This window comes from Magallana gigas, chromosome 1 (assembly GCF_963853765.1).
Source record: "Magallana gigas chromosome 1, xbMagGiga1.1, whole genome shotgun sequence".
Taxonomy (NCBI): domain Eukaryota; kingdom Metazoa; phylum Mollusca; class Bivalvia; order Ostreida; family Ostreidae; genus Magallana; species Magallana gigas.
In genome coordinates this window covers 17,211,283-17,221,785 of record NC_088853.1, presented here as the reverse complement: position 1 = coordinate 17,221,785, position 10,503 = coordinate 17,211,283, and the positions used below count along the sequence as shown (strand labels likewise).

General features: G+C 32.1%; 1 non-coding gene across 1 annotated transcript; it reads left to right on the top strand.

The window, feature by feature from the left end:
• Positions 1-439: 439 nt before the first annotated feature.
• Trnal-uaa (transfer RNA leucine (anticodon UAA)) lies at positions 440-522 on the top strand. Its single transcript has one exon. It is a non-coding gene; the product is annotated as a tRNA-Leu (tRNA).
• Positions 523-10,503: the final 9,981 nt, after the last annotated feature.

Genomic DNA, 10,503 nt, shown 5'->3' with positions numbered 1-10,503 from the left:
GTAGATGGCTACAACTGTCGCTATTCTCAACTCTACATTATTTTGTTTCAAAATAGCTAATGCAGTAACCGGATGTTCATTGATCAAAACTATTCTCTTTTGAGAAGTGGACAGGCATAGCCTACATGATCAAAACAAGTACATGTATATATCGTTGTCTCTCTCTCTCTCTCTCTCTCTCTCTCTCTCTCTCTCTCTCTCTCTCTCTCTCTCTCTCTCTCTCTCTCTCTCTCTTAAACCAGCTTATTTGTAAACAATAAAAAAAAAACTCTTGGTAGGTAGAAACAAATGTAAAGGAATAATTCATATGTCGCAAAAATGGAAATTTCAAACAAAATCTATTTACTTTTTCGAAGCGAATTCATTCGATAAAGCACGACTTACCTCGCCTGCTTTTATCGGGCTGATAGCGACATTACTTAACACCGCCTAACTTCGAAGTACGGTGGCCGAGTGGTTAAGGCGTTGGACTTAAGTTCCAATGGACGAATGTCCGCGTGGGTTCGAACCCCACCCGTACTAAGTTATAATTTTTTTCATATTATAAATTAAGAAAGCAGTTGTTGGATTTATTTAATGACAGTGGATTAAAATCATAAAATTTAATTCATTGCTAACACGTTTCCTATTAATTGTGTGACTCTAAAACATATGAATTCCCGATATCTCTTCCATTAATATTACTTAATGCATGCATCTAACTTACCGCAATGTGTCTTGGTATGAAAAGTGACATCAATCTAATAAAAATTAGCTCATTTAATTTGCTTTGCTCAAACTCATGTACGATTGCAAAGTAGCGATCAAATGTGAACGAAATTAAGGAACTAATGATAGATTAGAGCCATATCATTAGTATTGGAACTCTCTTGTGTAATGTGTATAAAAATGTTGTTTTCAGATGATAATCCGACAGCTGATTTTAGAGATGTGGAGAGATGTTCCAGATAGAAATCCTATGTAAAATTTGTCATAGTTTAATTTATTTGCGGCTAGAATAAAAGCTGGGTTTTATCAATGAAAACCTGTTCTCTGAGCGCGTATGCAAATTCCAGAACATAAACTTTAAATGGAGTCCGCATTTTGCTCCATAGATTTAAAATCTCTTTATTACATAACAGCAAATAATACATGCAACACATAATTTATTTGTGTTGAATATTGTTTAAAAAAAAAAACTATTAGTCTCCTCTACCATCTAGAAAACAGCACCTACAAACTTGAATGCCCTTCATACATGTATAGACTCACACAAATATAAAAAACACATTAGAATAAAGTTTTATCAATGGCTAGCTTTAGTTTATTGTAATATCAAGAAGAACATAACACATATGCTATGCACACATCTTCATTCGTGTTGATATCAATACACATATATCAATTCCTACAGTGTCTTCTGTATAAGAAAGGGGAATAAGTATACCTCCACAAATATTTGGTACGCTCCTCATTAAAAAAAGAAGGTATTTTCATATAAACGTGGACTATATAGAGACAAAACATGTACAACACTGGAAGGAAAACAAGTAATAAAACGTAAAAAATGATCATTGATTAACAAATTGAATTCAAGTATGTTCTTATAGATGTGTCTAAACAAATCATTCCCTTCAATTAATCCGTTTCTTAATGAATAAAAAAAGGTACTTATACATATACATGTATCATAAAAAAACCCAGATAAAGTAACGAAAAAAATTTATATGAAATATCAAATTCGTTTGTACACAAAGGTCATTAAGTTATAACTGTTCTTTCTGACATAAATTATTTTTCAAATAATATCTGCAATATGAAAGTAGTAATATTGCAGATATTATTTGAAAAAAAATATATGTCAGAAAGGACAGATGATATAACAATAAGTCGAGAAAAAACCCGAAGAATAAACTGTTATCAAACCAATGCGCTACGTACATGGAGTAATGGAATGATCTGAAAAGGAAAATGTGGGTTACTTAAAATGCAGAAAAACAAAAGAAATGAGGAAAACAGTGATACTTGTTGGAAAGAATTGAACCTATTCTACAAAAGAGGACTTGGATAATTTATTCATCATAATTATGAAAATGCCTCCGATTCAATTCAAACATTTCAAATAAAATTCACGAATATAAGAAAAGAACATACCAATTGATGTATACATGTATGTAATAAGAACATAAAACTATATTCGCACTGTTCATTTATATACTATAAATACAATATAAAAATGTAAAAATTTGTGTCACTAAATATTCCTATAAAAAGCTGTTTTCACCGTTTGAGCGGATCATACATCTTATTGTTTTGAATTTGAATATACATTGAAGTTCGACATTTTTACAATATCACCGATGTACAGTAGTTACATGTATATCATCTCCACCTGGTTCCCGGTTACAATAAGACTTTTCTTAGAAATGTTTACATTCTTCATTTACAGCATCAACTGTTCAGTCAGTAATGTCATTTGACTTAAGATGTATTTCAAATGATGAGTTTAAATCATATAAATAAGTAATAAGTTAGCACACTGCCTATGGATGCATCGTCTAAAGGCACACTCTGCTTTTGGTCTGGTCATTACTTACTGTTGTTTTGTTATTGCTCACACATCTGTAAAAAAAAGCCAAAGTTAAGGGCTACAGGTAAAAAAAAAAGAGAGCAAAAATATACGTTTATACATGTAGTAGCATAACAATGTTCAGTATATTATTTCAATTAGTGGGATTTTTGTACCCCCTCAATCCAAGTAAAAGTAATCCTTAAACTGAAGATTTTGAGGTTTTGTCGCTTGATAAAACTCATTTCGATATGTGTCTATAATTCTTAATCATATTATAAAATTAGTTTTTCAACCAATACGATTATGTAACTAACATCGAAGTTCAGTATTTAATCACATCTTTTGTGCTCAAAGAATATTGTACTTCTCGGGTAAAATATTGTATTAACTTCAAAATTAGCAATACTTGTATATTGTTAGCCTTCATATAAATAATCTCGTAATAATTAACTTTGCAACCAATCTTTGTAAACAAATCTGCTGACATCCCCCCATGTTGTTTCTCTCGATTTGTATTTCCGAGCATATGGATCATGCAAGTATATACATGTAAATATGCATTAGAAAATATTCATTTTGCATTACATTTAATAACCTTAGTATTCACAAACATAAAATAAATAACATTTGCCATTTTGAATAATGATACAGATGCATACATACCCAAAAGAGCGTCGACACTTTTTAAATAGTTGTAGACACGGATAGTTTCGCTACTTACGGATCCGACCCATAGAGAATGAGTGTTCGAATCGAAACTCAGGCTATCTGTTTCTATCATACTTTCTGGTGACATTGAAAGGATATATGATATAAATTGACCGTCCATGTCTAACATCATCACTTTATGAAGAACACAAACCAATATGTGCGACAATGGATCAGTGCAAATTTCTTTGTGGCTTATCAGTAATCCGTATGGATCTTCACTGAATGTAAAACGATATTTTCCTTCATTGTCTGTCACAACTACACCGTTTTTCCAATCAGACACAATGACATCCCCATTGGCATTCTCTGCAATGTAGCATGGTCCAACGTACAGGTCGTTTCCTCTGTTGTCGTGTTGAATTGTTTGTACCAGTTCTTCTAACAAGTGATACCGGGTTATTTTGCTACAGGTTGAATCCATGTTACTCATCCCGACGAGTAAATCGCCAGATAACAGTGAGCTATACACACATCTATAAATCCACCGATTCTCCATATCTTTCACATATAATGTGTTTACATCGGTATTAGTTAAAAGTTTAATTTGGTTATTTGTATCGATGTATATCAAATCATTATTTCTGTCCACAGTGTGCACTCCAGTTAAGTGATAAACATCAGTATATACATGTATTTTATTTTCAAGAGGTTGAGTAGTGCCATTTGCGTTAAATAAGATAAGATTAGTTCTATTATCACTAACCCAGAACCGATCTGGTCTAACATGGGAAACGTGTGAACAACCAGACGCATTAGTTAACTCTAGGCGTTGCTGCAACTGGGGTTTAGGCATCAATTCGAGCAGTGACTCATGTCCTACGCATCGTTTTCCTCGATCAGATAGTGTAAGTGCACATGTAAAACGTTTCACATCCTCCACGTTAATTGATTCAATCAAAGAAAGGTGGCTAGATTGTGCAAAATTTAATCCGAACTGTATGTTTGACAGATTTTTCTTTAGAAATGATATGAATTTTGTTGGTTTCATTGCTGATTCTTCATATTTATATTCATATCTTTGTATTGTTGCAATGTGGCTCCCTATTTTTTTATTTTGCAAAATCAACTTGCACTTATTTCTTTCATATACAACTTTGTCAATAAGTTGTTTTAGTTTTTGTGCCTTTGTTAACATTTCTGAAAGATTTTTATGACTGAACATTTTTGTGTTAATCGTTTTGATATCCGATTGTATTTTTATCAGGAGAGCACGTCTGTAAAAGAGATGCTCGCTTCTAATTGAGCTAATGATCTCACTGTGAGTCTTTTTCACTTCCGCATAAGCCCATTCTATTGGTAATACGGTGTGCAGTTGAAGCTCATGGACCGTTACACAAATGGTACAGATAGGAAGTTTGCATGTTTTACAATAATAAGCACAGCTGTGTTTATGATGCCCCATACACATCTCTTTTATGTTTATTTTCCCAATATTTTCTCTGTAAACCACAGTTTCATGGTGTGGTGTTAACAGGTCGTGTAAATGTTTCGTTCTACAATGACCACATAGACTCCTTTCACATGTCGAACAAACGAAAACCGTACTTTCCTCACAATGAAAACACTGTCGGACTCTATACTGCGAATTTGAACTATCCATTGTTTGTAGACACTAACCTGTTAAGCAAATAATGAAAACAAATACATAAATAAAACAAACTTTTTTTAGAATATGCATGCAAATACCTTTTTCGCTTTCTTTTTTCAAAATATCAATTCTTCTTGTTTTTGATAGTCAGGTGAAGAGTATACATGATATTTACCTTGTTTACGTTATTAAACACGAGTCATAGATTAAACAAAGTTTTTTTTTGTTTTTGGTCAACATTTTTCAATGAAATAATGATATAATTTAATTTTGGTTGCAAATCCCCCCATTTTTTTGGCTTATCGAATGCATAAATACATGTATATTATAACTTGCCTACTCACACTTCTACATGCGTTCATTAAAAATTTATCCATTTGACATTATATACTTAGTTTTGCACAAATTAACGTCATTTAAGGGCAATACTTTCTTCATAAGAAAATATTGCCCATAAATGACGCTTTGTTGTAGACAATTTAACAACTATTTTTGTTATATGGTATAACATACCATTGAACATACTTTTTAGCTCACCTAAACCGAAGGTTCAAGTGAACTTTTCTGATAACCCGTTGTCCGTCGTCTGTTCGTCTGTCTGTTTGTAAACTTTTTACATTTTTGTCTACGCTAGAACCAATGAGTCAAATTTAACAGGACTTTGTATAAAACATTCTTATGGTAAGTGGTTTTAAAGTAAAGGCTTAACCTGTTTTTTTAAAGAGAGGTAAATGCGAAACAGTAAGGAAAGGATGTGTGTATTTAAAAATCGTCTTCGTAAGAGCCATTGCATCAGAAATGTATATATAATTGTAAAAAATTGGTGACCCTGGGACCAAAACTAGGGCCCTAGATTGGGATCAAAGATTAACATATAAATATATAGGACACATGTTGAAAAATCTTCTTCAGAACCACGGCACAAAAACAATTCAGCATTTACACAAAAACTTGTATATATAGTAAAGATTCTATGTTGTAAAAATCGTGACCCCGGACCAAACCTGGGGCCCAAGGCGGGGTTCAAAGTTTAACAATGAAATGTATTGTACAATGTTTAAAAATAATCTCCTCAAAAACCACATTCTGTATATCCAAATAATACAATGGCTTCTTTTGGCTGTGTTAGCGAACATTGCCGAAAAAAAAATAACCAGCTTCAGCCGTTTATGTATTTTTTTCTGTGATGATTGCTATTTTCAAAGCCCGCAAACTATTTCGTTCAAAGTGTTTATATGGATTTCACCCTTGAGAGATTTGTCAATACTTGTCCTTTGAATTGTTGCGTGGTAATTTTCTTTCTGCCCTGTTTACTTAAAATGATTAAACCTTAGAGTCTGTTCGAATAACGATGAATCAAGAAGACGGTTTTAACAAAGTCGAGTTACAATTGTTCTACCTGAGATATTTAAAAAATGCGACAAGGTTTTACCCCCATGTACATTTAAAACTACACGGGGATACAACCTTGCCGCATTTCAAAACAAGTATTCCTTTTAAAGGAATGATCGGCAATAATGATATACTGATAGCTAGAAGCAATCAACATGATCAGTTTGATGTAAAATAATGAAAAAAGTACTGTATTTTAACAAAATATAGAATATTTTGAATATGTACACCATAATTTCATCATTATAAACCGTCAACATATTTAATTTTGAAATAAATTATGGGAAAGACGTTCGTAAACTCCTTGTCTAGTTTTATATTTTTAACGTAATTATTAAATGTTAATGTATCTTCTTCTTCTTCTTCAGAATACTGAGTAGGGCTCTTCAAAGAGCATTAACACGTATACAAAGAAAGAGTTGTATTAAAATAATTTAATGCGACTGAGAATCATAACTTGCTATTGAGGTCGCATTATAGCGTAACCTTGTATATAAATCAGGCCGTCTTCCTAGCTACTATTATGCAATATCAATAGATCGAGGTCAGTTCATGGAGCATCTTCTTATGATTGAGGTCAGTTCATCGAGGTCAACTGCATTACTGAATGAATCTTTCGATCGAAATTCTTACACGTGAGACAAAATGTGCATTCTTGAATTAACAAATCGAACTGTATTCCATGTATGTTTGCATCTCTTAAGGTAAATGAATTGAAATAAAACTGAGAAAAATGTTATATAAATACTAAACCAAACTTCAAGTTTTTATAAGAACTACTTATGCAAGCGGAATGTGTGCGCACGTGGAAGCATTTGCCGGATGCCTCATATGGACACAACAGTGATCGGCCGAAGCCGATCACAAAAAAGAAAATAAGATTTGTGTACATCAGTAGTCGTTTTATGTAAAGCAGACGATACCTAAGGACAACTGTGCTTCTCTTTTTATCAAATTCATAGCCATTTTTCATAAATAGTAATCTTTTGATGTTGAAAATATTGAATTCAATTATTCATTTTTTTAACATAACCTACAGATTGGTGAGTGTAGCTCCACTCGTGACTTAAATGCTTAACCTCTCTTTAATTTTTGCATGTAGGTAATATTTGTCAAGAAGGCAAGGTATATTAAAGTAATTTGTTCCTTTTAATTGAGTTATCTTTGCATCTTTCTTTACAAATAAAATCTAAAATGATTGCTCGTTTTATGTGTTTTGCTAAATGTTTTAAAGTGATTTTCAATACTACTAGTAACAATTTAGAAATTGGTCAGTGTACGGTAATCATACTTTTAAATATAAATTACTCATATATGTCATGATATGTCAAGAATCCCTTCGTTGACAAAAATTTACAATAATTATTAACAAATAACACTCAATTAACGATCCAAAAAGAATATTGCGTAATAAATATCAATATCTTTGTTCTTTACATTACAATTTACGTAATTTTTATTTTATTTTTCTAGTAAATTGCTAAAGCCTGTTTCAAGGTCTGTTTTTAATTGTACTGCATGAAAACATAGATAATTTCGTTTTTTTTAAATGCTCATTAACCATTAATAAGATATGTTGTTGAGTTAGAACCATTGGGTAGTTGTGTCAAACAGCAAAATGACGTAGACCCTTTCATTGCTGGCGACTTAGCCATGGTTCTTTGGAATCAACCACATTTGTCTGTTGTTGTTGTTGTTGTTGTTTTTAGCTAATACTACGCAATCGGTGTATATATCGCCTGAAACCAACATCATTTCAAACTTGATTCGACACAAGAAATAGATAGATACGCCCAATTGAAAATCATAGGTCTTGTGTTAAATGGTTCTAAGATCCCTGTCTACATGTAATCATACTTTTGCTTAAATCTATAAGTCAAAACAATTGCTAATTGTATAATCTCAACCTTAACTTACTGGTCTCTAAAAGATACCTGGTACATTTTAATACCAAGGGCACCGCCAAGCAAAGCGTTCCTTAGAAACATAAATTATTGAGGAAAAAGTGGATCATTTAAAAAGATGTACGAATTTCTGATAAAAAAACATCTATTTAGTTTTTGGAAATCAAGTCTTCCAATAATCTGTTGGAATTCCCATTGATACCAATTGTGCCCCGCTGTTAGCAGATATATTTTTGTATGCTTATAAAGCAGAATTTATTCCAAAACTTGTAAGTGAAAAAAACAAATCACTCGCTGTGGCCTTCAACTCAACATTTAGGTATGTCGACGACGTATTATCAATTAACAATTCCTATTTCCATTCTCATCTATTCTAACGGTGACTCGATATATCCCTATAAACTTGAAATAAACGGTTCCACAAAGTCTGCGTCATCTGTTTCATATTTTGATTTTTCACTGGAAATGGACATTGATGGTAACCTAACAACAAAACAACAAAACTTTATGATAAACGCGATGACTTCAATTTTATGGTCAACATTTCTTTGTTTATGTGGAATATTGTTTTTAAAAAAAAACCTATTAGTCGCCTTTGCCATCTAAAAAACAACATCTACAAATTGGAATGCCCTTCATGCATGTTTAGACGCACACAAATTAAAAAAAGAAACACATTAGAATAAAGTTTATTAATTGTTAGTTAATTGAAATATAAAGAAAAACATAACACATATGCACATATCTCCATTCGTGTTGATATTAATACACATATATCAATTCCTACAGTGTCTTCTGTATAAGAGAGGGGGATAAGTATAACTTCACAAATATTTAGTACAGTCAGTTCAAGCATATCTTTTACAACATACACCATAGCATAGCATAGCATTGAAATCTCATAGCATAGCATTGAAATCTCATAGCATACCATTGGAATCTCATACCATAGCATACAATCTCATAGAATTGCATTCGTCATATCATACCATAGCAAACCATATCATAGCATACAACATTCTTTTACCTCGGTTTTAAATGTTTTTATTTGAAAAAATAAATGTTTACATAAAAGATTTGTGGTAAACTTTGCCTTCTTATTATTTTACTTCGAAATGCGTGGAACTCTTCTGTGTATGGAGGCATTTTTGTTCAAATCTCATAGCATACCATAGCATACCATACCATATCATTAAGCCCTTCATTTCAATTTCTCATAGCATAGCATACAAATCTCGTAGCATAGCATACAAATCTCGTAGCATAGCATACAAATCTCATAGCATATCATTGAAATCGCAGACCATAGCATATCAAAAATTTGTTAAAAAAATATGCATGAAATGACTGTACGCTCCTCAATAAAAAAAAAATCAAGATATTTTTATATAAACGTACACTATATAGAGACAAAACATGTACCACACTGGAATAAAAAAAAATGCAATAACGCTTAAAAAATTACCATTGGTTAACAAATCAAGTATGTTCTTATAGATGATATAACAATCAGTCTAAAAAAACCGAGAAAAACAGTGATACTTGTTGGAACGAATATTGAACCCATGTAAAAAGAGAGAACCTGGTAATTTATAATTCATTACCTCCAATACAATTCAAACATCTCAGAAAAAATTCACGAATATACAATATAAACCTACCAATTGTTTTACATCTAATAAGAACATCAAACTATATTCTTAGTGTTCATTTATATACTATAAATATAAAAATGTAAAAAAAAAAACAGCTGTTTACACCGCTTTAGCGGATCACAGGTCTGATTGTATTAAATGTGCATTGAAGTTCGATATTGTTACAATAACACCGATGCACAGAAGTTTCATGTATATCATCTCCACCTGGTTGCCGCTTACAATAAATTTTTGTTAGAAATGTATACATTCTTCCTTGACAACATTAACTGATTTGTCACAAGTGTCATTAGAGTCAAATGCATTTAAAAAGATGTGTTTAAGTTATATTAATAAGTAAGTAGTAAGGACTATGTCTAAAGATGCATCGTCGTTAAGCTTAAGCATAGTCTGCTTCTGGACAGATCATCAGTTACAGTTGTTTTGTTACTGCTCATTCATCTGTAAAAGATGGCACAGTTATGTACTATTCAGTAAACAATTCAAATAAAATAACTGAGACCTGATGTATATACGTCAAAGCACAGACTTTGAGATTGTTCAAAGTGGTAATATTTTTTTGGTTGTCCCTCGGACTGAACTGTCACACTTAATTTGGTTTAAATATGACACGTAACTGCCGGACATATCTTTATGTCCGTCTGGTACAAATTAATATTCGGCAATAAGGCCGACGGTTCGCCCACTCATCTTGACATTTCG